Genomic DNA, 12451 nt, shown 5'->3' with positions numbered 1-12451 from the left:
TGTGAAGAACTTGTACATAGTTTCCCCCAAAGACCACTTTTTTATGCACTTCCCAAGATTCATAAAAATATCTCAGATCCTCCTGGCCGATCAGTTGTTTCCAGTTGTGGTTGTTTTTTGGAACATGTTGGGATTTCGTTAGATAGTCTCTTGAAGAAAGAATTGGTAAATGTTACCTCACACATTCGCAATGCTAATGACCTATGTAAATTAGTGAAAAATATGGAATGGGGTGAAGACTTTTACTGGCTACAGTTGACATAAAAGCTCTTTATACAAGTATCAAGACCCGTTGGGGTTTAGAAGCAGTTGATAAAATTTTGAGGGAAGGACCGCGTTCATCCTTCTTGATATTACTGCTTGAATTTGCTCTCACTCATAACTACTTCCTTTTTGATAATAAAGGTTTTTTTTAAAAAAAGAAGGCACAGCAATGGGGGCAAATTTTGCCCACACTTATGCCATTTTGTTTATGTCTTATTTCGAAACTACATTTATGTATACTCTAGAATTTTTCTGCAAATCAGTCATCTTGTATCGTAGATATATAGATGATTTGATTTTTGTATACAGAGGTAATACTCTTGAGTTTGGTAAATTTATTTATCTACTAAATCAAAATAATTTTGGGTTGGAATTCACATTTGATGTGAACAAGAGTATCATTCAATTTTTGGATATAGAGTTATACATAGATATTTATAACAAAGTTCAGTATAAACCTTTTAGAAAAAAGACGGCCACAAATAATTTTTTGTATGCTAGTAGTGCACATCCACCTCATTTACTTGAGGCACTTCCCTTTGGTGAGTTTAAGTGGATCTTTGAGCATACCTCTGAAAATTGTTTTAGAACAGGAATTTTGTGATGTTAAGGAAAGACTTATTACTCGAGGGTATTCTGAGATCTCTATTGAGAGAGCTAAAAGTAAGTCAAGAAAGAATATTGGTCAAGGTGATTTTGATTATGCTCGAAGGTCTTGCAGATCTCTGATGAGTCATGATGATGATGATGATCAAAAAATCTTTTTTGTGACCAAATTTTCGCCTTTTTCTGAAATCTTGAAAAGGGTGGTGGATAGTTTATGGCTTATTGTTTGTTTTAATGATGAAGTAGGCCATTTGTTCCCCAAAAAAGTGACTTTTTCATATGGTAGGTTCTCAAATTTGAAAGAACTACTTAGTTTGAGATATAACATCAGTTCTAAGGGGAACAATGTGGGTATGTTCAGTTGTGCAAAGTATGCCCAAATGTTAAGAATATGTCAGGTAGTGTGGTGAATGGTGTTAGGTATGTGGCTACAGATAGATTTAACTGTTTATCCTGTGGGGTAGTATACATCGTGGGTTGTGGTTGTACACACCCAAGATGGTATATTGGTCAAACTAGATGTAAAGTGAAAACATGTATTCTTAAACATTTGGGGATGTTAGGAATTGTAGGTTGGATAACCCTATTTCTGACCACTTTCATAAAGTTCATGGGGGTGTTACTGAATCTCTTTTTTTCTGTGTTTTGGATAAACTTGACTGTGGAAGAGGTGGTAATTATGTTCAAAAGCTGTTAAATTTGGAGATCAGATTTATATTGAATTTTGGCACATTTGCCCCTAGGGGGTCTAAATTTAGAAATGAATTTAAGCTTATAATGTTTATGTATGGAAATGTATTTTACCATGGTTCTTTAAATATATTTTTTAAGAAACAGTTAATTGATTAATTGTTTAATTAATGTTGTTATAAAAAGTACTGCTGAATGTTGTGAATTTATTCCTGTGAAGGCTTGTGTAGCCGAGGTACCAGAAGACATTAAATTTCAGCAGCTTCCAGCTCCGGTGTGTGGTTGTTTCTTATACAGTAGCTATGACCCTGGTTTGTAAAGGTGCAGTTTTACCTCTTCCATATGACAACTTCATTGTCTGAAATAGTCAGCATAGCTAATGCAGTGTCTGATTATCCATACTAAACTTCTCTTCCTGTTCCTATCTTAGTACAGCATCAACAGTCAAAAGTGCATCCTGTTTCATTGACATCACACTCTTGAATTCAGACTGCCCATGGTGAGCTGGCAGCAAGGGCCACAAGGAAATGACGCACTAAATTTCAAACTGTCCACTTCTTGTACCTTTTATATAGTTATGCCTGCAGTTCTTTTTTTCATAAACTTATCACCTTGTGCACTTCTGTAAATGCTCATTACTGCAAGCATCTTGCAATTTGTGAATAGTGATATTTCAGGCTGCCATGGTTGTACCTTTATTTGCATAGTGTTTTTTATCCCTTTTGAATGCTATATACAAGTGGTATGCACTCTCCTCATCCCTGCCAATGAGTCACTTTTTTATTTTACACAATACAGAGCACATTCCATTACAATGAGGTTGTGCACCTTGTTTATGAAGAGGAACCACATTGACACCAATACTTCAATAAAACATTATCTGTTAGAGGCTGTTTTAAAAACAAAATGAAATTCCATTGTTTCTCAGTTCCCTCCACCACCTTCACTTATTCAGTTCTGTGTGGACAGGCTTTTGTCCAGAGTTATGTTCTTTAGAAAACAACACACACTGATCTCTTGCCAAATCAAACCAAATGACTAGGAAAGAGCAAAAGTTCCCCTGTATAGTTCTTTTAACTGCTTTGGTGGGAAGTAAAGACAACAGCTTCTTGCTTTACCTGAAGCTGTCTTCTTCCTGCTATGAAACTTATTTTCAGGAAACATACACTCTAAAGCAGAATTCACAGGGGCAAAAGTCACATTTGGCATACAATTAGACCTGCTTTTCATCCATAAGCACTGTCCAACTTAGTAATGGCAAATACTAAATTAAGAAGAGTCATGTCAAATTTGTATACCAGCCTACACCTTTGTTGAATCACAGTACTATAATCCGCCACAGGGAGAGTACAGTCTCTAATACTTCCAGAGAATGTATGTACGCCTTAGGTTTTGTCAAGCTCTTTCTTTAGGATCACTTCACCAAGGGATTTTAATCAGTTTCTCTATAAATGTTCCTTGGTTCAGTTCCTCTGTAAGTACTTCCAAATTGTGTTCCTAATGAAGCCTGAAATTAAAGGGTGACTGTCAGAATTTTTTCATATTAAAGTAGTCTACAATTTTCCAGCTATTTTTCCCTATCTTATGTCCCTTCTGTTATCAAAAACAGAAGGTAATTTAAACTATAATCTGCTACAAGTCATTAAATAAACAGAAGTAAATGAGGAAAAACACTTTTGATAAGCAATGTTTTAGCTTAGGAAAGTATCAGTAAAATCTCTCCTCATTTAACACAATAATATTACATTATCATTTATGACATAGGCACACATTAATTAACCGATATGAAAAAAAATCATATTACAATTTTTCCATTTACACACATCATACATTACTTATGTTTTCTTTTTTTATATAACAACTGTATTGCAGTCTAACATATCATAGAGTTTCAATTCCTGCCTTCCCTTTAACTTTACTCCTCCTCCTGAACATTATGCATGTATTGTTCCCACAAATTCCATTTATTTCTTTGTAATTTGCTCCTTCCCTTTTCTAAAGAAACCTCTGTTTTTTTTCTGTCTCTTTTACAATAATCAATACTTCAAATACAGTTGGTTTAGCTTGATTTCCATTTTCTAGTATTTTTGCCAACCAATAGAATTAAACTTTATAAGATCTTACTGTGTCCCAGCTCAGAAGAATCATTTCCTTAGTCACAGCCATTTGCTCCCTCATTATTTCTGAGAGCATACTTTGGTGGGAATTTTTAAAATCTGTCAGCTCATTGCACTCCCAAAAAACATGTTGCCTGTTATGTCTTTCTTTCCTGTCACACCTCCAACAATAAATAAAATATCTATCTGAGGGAAGATTCTTTGAAGTCTGCTTAAGATATAAAAATAACTATAAAAACTCCACTAAGCAAAAATTGTAAACCTTCTGAGCTTTATTATATACTTTGGAGCCATACATATCTCCTCCCCTTGTTCTCTTGTAAATTACTTTTCCAGTCTCTCTTCCCAATCTTTTCAACCTCATCTGATTGATTCTTACAGTTACCATGTAATAATGTCACAAAATCACTCCAAGATATGGGGTGTAACACCAGCTGTAAAAATGAATAAAACTAACGGAAAACAACGGTCGCTGGTGTCCAATGGCACAAACACAGTTACCATGTAATATTTCATATACCCTACTAATTATCCCTTTTTTAAACAGCAGCTTCATTTTTAGGTTTGACTAAAAACTCTACTAGAGCAGGTTTTTCATTTAGGACTCCTCTGTCCCTTTCTTTTTGCCTATACTCTTATATCAATCCCTGTTAGGGAAAGCAGTCTTTAACCTACAGTCCAAACTTCTTCTTGGCCTCAGTCTGCTCTATTAACATTCCTTCCCTTGTTATTTGCTCCCAATGCCTTTGTTGCTTTGCCAGTTTTTTCAAGTAAATTTTAGCCCTCTGTTGCCTAATTTCTGTACCCCTACTTGTAGTCATCCTTTTGGCAAAATCTTCTTTCTCCATTCCTATTTTGGCTTTGTTCTTACAATAATTTCAACTGTCTTATGGATACTGTATGGTTGTTATCATTCTCCCTAAGAATCTGCATCCAAAAACTCACTCTCCTTATTTCTTGGACGTACCCCTGTGTCATCATTCCTTTCCACTTTGAATAATAACCCTCTGCTTGTGTTATGTATACAAGCTTTTACTGTTTAGCTCTAAAATATACCTTCTAATTGGGTAACCCTAAATCACCTTGTTCTATTGGGAGGATCAACCTATCCATCTTAACAGTTGCCCTCTTTCCCTCCCAAATAAATTCCTTCAGCTCTTTTTTAATTCTTGTCCACAACTCCTCTCGTTTATAAAAATATGCCTGACATGTATATAAAACTAAAGGGATTAAAAACATTTTCACTGCTTATATCTTACTATCCATATCCATAACCAAGAGTTTCATTTCTCAGTTTTTGTATTATCTTTTGTTTAGTCTCTTCCCATATATGTTTAGCTGTCATTAACATAATCATTTTTAATCCATACTCAAATACTTCATGTTATTGTGTCCCCATAAATATGGGTATTGATGATCCAGTTAGTAAGTGGGTACATCATTTATGGCTATAGCCTTTATTTTACCTTCATTCATTTTCATTCTGAAAATACTTGAAACTGTCTTGAAATGTTCCACATCAGTGAGATTCCCTTTTCTGGATTTATCAAGTACAAAAAATATCATCTGCAAATACGGGCATCTTTTTCTGAATACCGTACCAATTATATCCTTGAATTTCTGAGTCCCTTATTTTCTTTGCCTATGGCTGTAAATATAAAGAAAATAAAGAAGAAAGGGTACACCCATACTTGGTTCCACTGTTCAAACACAATGTATCAGAAAGCAACCCTCCCACTTTAATTCTTGCCTCTAGTCCTTCATATATCCTCCTAAGTAACCTTATTATTGTCCAAAAAAGAAGCCAACCAAACCACAGAATGTAAATGCTCCCAGTGCACTGCTCATACAGTCCCAGTTTACTCTGTCAAATACTTTCAATGTGTCAAGACCCACCATCAACAATGGTATTTTCTTACATTCTGCTTCCTTCTGGATCATCATTGTTCTATTAATATTGTCAGATATTTGCCTCCCCTCCACAAAACCACACCAATCCATGTCTATCAATTTTAGTAACATCTTTGCCATTCCTTTAGCTAGCATTAACATAAACACTTTATAATCATGGTTTGTAATTGAAATGGTTCTATACAAAGCTGGGCCTAATAGGTCTTTATCCCCTTTGGGTAACATAGCCACCACAGCTTTCTTCCAAGATTTGCTACTTCCCCTACTTTTAAAATACTATTAAACAAAATCCTCTCCATATCTTTATCACTTTCTTCCCTCCTAACTTCCAAACTTCTACAGGAATACCATCCATTCATGGGGACTTTCCTGATTATACATCACCATTTTTATCTCATCTCTTGCAATCTTAACTATTAGTTGCTGAGCCTCATCTTCCTCTAATCTTGGCATAATTAAGTCTTCCATAAATATTTCCAGTTGAGCTCATTTTTGGTTTCGACATTCCCCTGCCTTATACAAACCTTCATATTTGTAAAATACCTCTAACACATCTATAGGATCTCTGGTTATATTTCTTGTCATAGGCTGTCTACATCTGGGAGCAACCCTTTCTACTCTCTATTTCCTACGTCATTATGCTAAACATTTTTTTGCTCTGGAGTTATCAAAAAAGGTTTCTTAACAGCAATCTTTCTAAGCTCATGTATACTATTCCAAACAATCCCTTATTTTCTCTTTAGCCCTCTGCAGTTGGCCCTCTTCTTGTTCTGTGAAATTCCTTTTGTTCTACATTAGTTTAACATTCAACAGCTCCTCTAAATAATTCATGATCTGTTTTAAACATATCTATTTCTCTTTTATTTTTACCAGGTTTTTAAACTCCATTTTAATTTTATCCAAATCACTAGCTATCCCTTCTGAAGAAATTTCTTTCTTCTCTAATAAGTTTTGATTAATTTCAACAACTCAATCCTTAAATTCCTCTCTTTTTACCAGGTAGGTGGGAAAGTGTCAGTGTCTCAATTTTAATTCATTACCCTGCATTTACATCTTAATTTTATCAATGCCTGATCTGAAATAGTTACTGCATATGTGTTGAAGATTTCAATTAAATGCATATATTCCTCTGAAATATAATTTATGTCTAGTCTAGACAGGTTACTGTACCTTGGGGAATACCAAGTAAATTCTGAGTTTCTGCCACTGAATGCACATCTCCCATGCCAACTATCTTCATAAATTTCTTCAGAAATCTATACTCCTTTGTTACATTTTCCCCTTCAAGGTTCCCCAATATAGCCTCAATATTGCAAATCAAATTCCAGTCCCTACCTATAAGCAATTTTCCTTGCTTAAAGTTAATTAATTCTCCCAAAAATTTCTTAAGCTTCATAATAGCAGTTTTTGTGGAATATAAATACATGCCAGAGTAATCTCTTTCCCTTCCAGTAGCCCCTTACTACCACAAATCTAGTATTATTGCCTTTATTTTTCTCTTTTCTCACTATTGGATTCCATCTAGAAATCAATATTATTGCTTCCTTTCTCCTTTGTCCCTAATATTCTGCTGAATATCCATCCTGAAATCCTTTCTTTGTCAAATTCACATGCTTATTTCTGTCTAAACATGCCTCCCACAGAGCTGCTATTTGCACTCTGTATGTCTTAATGCAATTCAATACTATTTCCATTTTTTTCTATACCTGTAACGCTATTTGCATTCCAAGATAATATGAATAGAGTAACCATTATTCTAAAAATCTATTATTCCCACACTTATTATACAGGAAAGTTTTTTTAATGTGTTTTTCCAACTTTTGTCTTACATGTACACATTAGTGATCAGCATGCTAGTTTATATTCATTTCCAAACATGTCTCCCATAGAGTTGCTATTTGCATTCTGTATGTCTTAATACAATTCAATACTATTTCCATTTTTGTCTACACTTGTAAGGCTACTTACATTCCAAGATAATATGGATAGAGTGAATATTATAGTAAAATTCTATTGTTCCCACACTTATTATACTCAACAGTGTTTTGAATGTGTTTTTTCCAACTTTTGTCTTACATGCACACATTAGTGATCGGTATGCTAGTTTATACTCATTTTCATTTGAACCTCTGGCACATTTTTGAGACTAAAAGAAAAACTAGATGCATTTTCTGAAAACCACCACCCCCTATTAACTTAGAGCAAACATACGGAGGTATGTATATTTTCAACAAATGAAGTTTAACCCTCCAGATAAGAATAATTGTCCCAAACTGACAGCTGCACTCACAGGCATAATCAAATCTAAAATTAAGGTTACCCACAGTCAATTGCATGTTACAGCCTGTGTTCCCACTTACACAATGATTGCTGGCTGTTCTTTTCCTATCTCTATTCACTCCCAGATATGAAAAACAACTTGTATGCTTTCAGAAAACATTAACTTTTAGCCCTAAGAAAAAGTGCACTGGCTACCTTTAAATAAAACTAAAATGTACACTGCTCTGTTAAATGCATTAAAGTACTAAGGCAACTGGGTAAGCTACTATCCCTTATCTGCTTCCAATAATTACAAACTTTACTTTTCACTGACCTTCTTGTCATTGTACCTTTAAATTTTGCATTTACCACATGAAAGAATGCTCACAACACTCAATATTAATTGTTTGCACCTGCATATAGCTTGTCTGCATGTAAAAGTGGTCAATAATGAAATAATACCCTAGTAACTTTGCAGATGCATGAAGGAAACTTTATACATTTCACTTAGTGCATATTGTACATAATTCCCCTGGCCACCTGCCTTCAGCTGAAGTTATCTTGTCCCACTGAGAGCTTTTGCTAATGGGAAAAAAACAAGCTAATATCATTGCAAATGCAAGAACTTGGCATTTATCATGGCTTTCACCATTCTGTCTCATTTTTCAAGTCCATTTGCCCACAAAAAATTGTCAACAACTTAAACCAATAATATTAATCTAGACATACACCCTTGTAAAAGCAATGTATAACCAAGTACACTTCCACACCCCACACCCATGCCAACAGCCTAAGATCACAACATTATATTAACTTAAACTTGCTTCTGTTCAGCATCTCTTCCTTTGTTATACTGTAAAGACTATATTTCTTACAACTAAAAAGTACTTGCTTACTTTAATATTTATAACACATACAACAATCACTGAAAACACTCCCCACCACATTTAAAATACCCCTTACTGCATACTGTAAAAAACTGCTTTACAGTTCAACATGCAATTTATATCATGAAAGGTTTATATAAATATTAATAACAACAAGCACTGTTTTATTTACAGTTGCTTCTTTTTTTCCATTTAGTGTCTTTCTAAACATTAATGACATAATGTGTGATATATGCTTTACAGTCCACCCACAAGTTTAACAAAGTCAGCAAAAGTCCATTTTTTTCTCAGACAGTTTTCCTTGCAAAGTCATATTTTATAAAAGTGATTGATGTTTGATAGTCTCCCATTTATTCATGACTTTCACTGTTGCTGGTTGTCTTCTTGATCATCTCCATCTCCCAACACCAGGCTATAGTTCAAGGTACTCATAAATTATATAATCATTTGATTTATTTTGTTCCTCTAAATTACTGGAAGTCATCTCTTGAAGTGCTTTCATTTCTGGTTGATTTTCTTTCAGTCTCCCCAAATTTGTTCTTTTCTGCCATCTATGCAGTATACTTATTAGTCAGTAACTGAATTTTACCCAAGATGAAAAGTTCACTTGTTTCCTTTTCTCACTTTCTGTTTTCACACTAGGAGAGATTAAATTAAAGCAGTTGTTGAGTGTGTAGCCATCTTGAAAGTCAATTTTCTGCAAAATCTTGAAGGCAACTGAAAACTACTGGATGTCACATTAACGGCACCACCTCTCTTCACTGCCACTCTCCTAACCTTTTTTAACAGTCATGCGTGACTGTCACAGGTCTTCTCTTAAACAATCCATGCATCCCTTGGCTGGATGCCCTCATTTGCTCCCATTTTCTTTTTGTTTCTCCCAGATCATCTTCTGATTTCCTGCACACATCCACAAACCATTATAATCTGTTCTGTTTGGCCTTCTCTGCAATTGGAACTACTTTGGTGTCTGCTCTAATGTCATCACTTTTTGTCTACCACCAAGGTCATGCACTTCATCCCAATCACCTATAGTCTCTTCACCTGCTTGACCCAAGTTTCTGTACCATACAGAAATATTAGTTGCACCACTGTTTTGTACATCTTCATTTTCTGTTTTGTTGACATTCTTCTGTCACATGCTACCCCTAACACTCTACCATTTAGCTGCAGTATGTCTGATTCTAGCTTTGGTCTTCTCATTTAGACTTTCCTTCTCATCAACCACCCCCCTCAGATACTTTAAGCTGTTAACCAGTTACACTATTTTCCCATCTATTTCAGTTTTCAGCTTGTTGTGATTTCCCCATTTGCTGATATATCAACTGTCTTGTCACTATTTAGTTTCATCCCCTGTGCGTTCATTTTTCCATTCCATTCCCCTATCATTTACTGAAGTTCCTCTTCAGAGTCTACTTGTAATGACACATTGTCTGCATACAGCACATGTTGATCTGTCCCCTCCAGCTTGTTTGCTAGTGTAGTCCATCACCAGTATGAACAGCAGTGGGCTCAGAGCTGAACCCAGATGCACACTCACTCAAAATGGGAACCCCTCTGTGAGTCTGAAACTCTTTCTACTTGGATCCTTGGTTCCCTGTGCATAGCCTGCACTCATTTCCCAATGTTTCCTGGTCTTCAAACCAGCACAGGACTGACCCAATCACTTTTCCTGGGACCTTGCTATATGCTTTTTCCAAAGCTAGGAATACCAACATGGAATCCTGCTTCATCTCCAGCTTTTCTCTGCTAAATGTTTCACTGAAAGCATTGGGTCAGTTCTGTTTCTGCTACGTACTGATCTGAATCCAAACTGTTCATCTCCCATCTTATTCTGTATTATTTTGTGTATTCATTTATCAGTCACCCTCTCCAGCACTTTCATGCAGTGTGACAGGGGTTTGATACCTCTACTGCCCACTATTGTGAATGTCCCCTTTGTTTTTTTACACTGCCACTAAAATGCTTATCCTCCAGTCATTTTGAATACCCCTTTCTACCCCTACTACCACTATGAATACCCTCAGGAGCAATTTCTTCATTAACTCACCCAACATCTTAATCACATCTGCCATTACATCATCTGAGCCTGCTGCCGTCCTTGACTTCATCTTCCTTAGTACTTTTGCTACCTGTTCTGTGATTTATTTTTTCTTCCTCTAGGATTTGTATGGAGCAGTACAGCTTCTGTAGAGTTTTCTTCATTGATTTGATTGTAATTTAGATAAAGTGGGTTGGTTCACAGCAATCAGAATAATGATTACAATACAAATAAAAGAATGGTGAATCCCTGAAATACAACATAAGCAAATGTTCATGTGTGAAAAAAAATTGTTGAGTCATAATAAAAATAGATCACCTTAAATATACAAAGAAATAAAATAGCATATATGTGTGTGTGTGTGTAAATGAAAATACAGTTAAACATAACACAACAGAAAAGAAATAAAACAGCTCACATAAGGGCTGACCATGTGGCCTAATGGTCTGACCTCAGATCAGAAGATTATAAGTTCGAGTCCTACCATGGTCATTCAAAAGTATGGTAGTGGTTTTAAATCTAGCAGTTAGAAAAGAGGGTTAAAGCTGTGAGCTGTTAACAAGCCAGTCCAGAACTACATTCCCACAGCCTTCATTTGCTTGTTGTGTGACTTTGAGCAAGTCATTTAACCAATGCCTGGGGTGGGGGACAAATGGGAATTTGTGCTAGGCTCCTCAATCATCTCCTTGATGGCATGCCTAATGAATACCTATGAAACTAAGAGTTATGAAGCTCATACTCCAAATTAATGTATTATTATCTCCAAAATCACACAAGAGTGAAACATTCAGAACAATGGGAAAGTCTGTTGGTAACATGTTACAATGAAATGGACACCGGACTTACTGCTTCAGTGATCTGTCCCTGACTAGGTAATGTCCAGGTAAGGATGGTACTGAACTGCCAATGCCAGCTCACCCAACCTTGGAAGAAGATGGTGGCTGTGTTCTGCTGTACAATCAGTGTCTTATGGAAAGATGGGCAGACAGTGACTAACGACCAAACTGCCAGGCAAAGGACTTCTGCCAACCAAGCACTCTATGTGGAGTATATGACTATAGCTGGGCAGGTGAAGGAAATCATGCACCTATACTGTGGCATTGCAGGCAGTGCCTTGGCAGTATATTGCCTGGTCACCAGGAGTATTCAAAGTTTACGTAAAAGAAAAAAATATCTAGCCATTGACGACAGCTCAACAACTTCTGGATCTGACCTTCTACTGCTGGCCTAAAAAGGTACATGACTCCAAAAGGCAAAAATCTTCCCTGAAAAGGGAGGAGTTCTCAGTAGGGTGATACTGCTAGCTAGAAGTTGAGGTGGATGAAGGAAACAAAGTGTAATTTGTGAAACTGTGAATGCTAGATGGCCAGGTTAAAGAACACTAAAAAGAAATAAAAATACAGAAACTGCAATTACACAATTCAGCACACCCCAAGGTATATTATAAATGGCTCACATTCAAAGGATAAAATGGAAATCACTCTCATTGTTAAACAAAAGGAGTCTTCCACTACCTCCATTACATCTATGACGCATTAAGGGAGCAGTGTGTGGATAATATGGGCAGCATACTTGAAAACATAGAATTACAAAAAAAATCCTTAAGGTGAGTGAGCAGAATATCCAAATGAAGCTACAGGCACTCACAAAATGCACCTCAGTGTGAAAGTCGCTCG

The sequence above is a fragment of the Protopterus annectens genome, chromosome 3.part0 (assembly GCF_019279795.1).
Source record: "Protopterus annectens isolate FY-2018-M chromosome 3.part0, PAN1.0, whole genome shotgun sequence".
Classification (NCBI taxonomy): domain Eukaryota; kingdom Metazoa; phylum Chordata; order Ceratodontiformes; family Protopteridae; genus Protopterus; species Protopterus annectens.
This window is presented reverse-complemented; position numbering follows the sequence as displayed.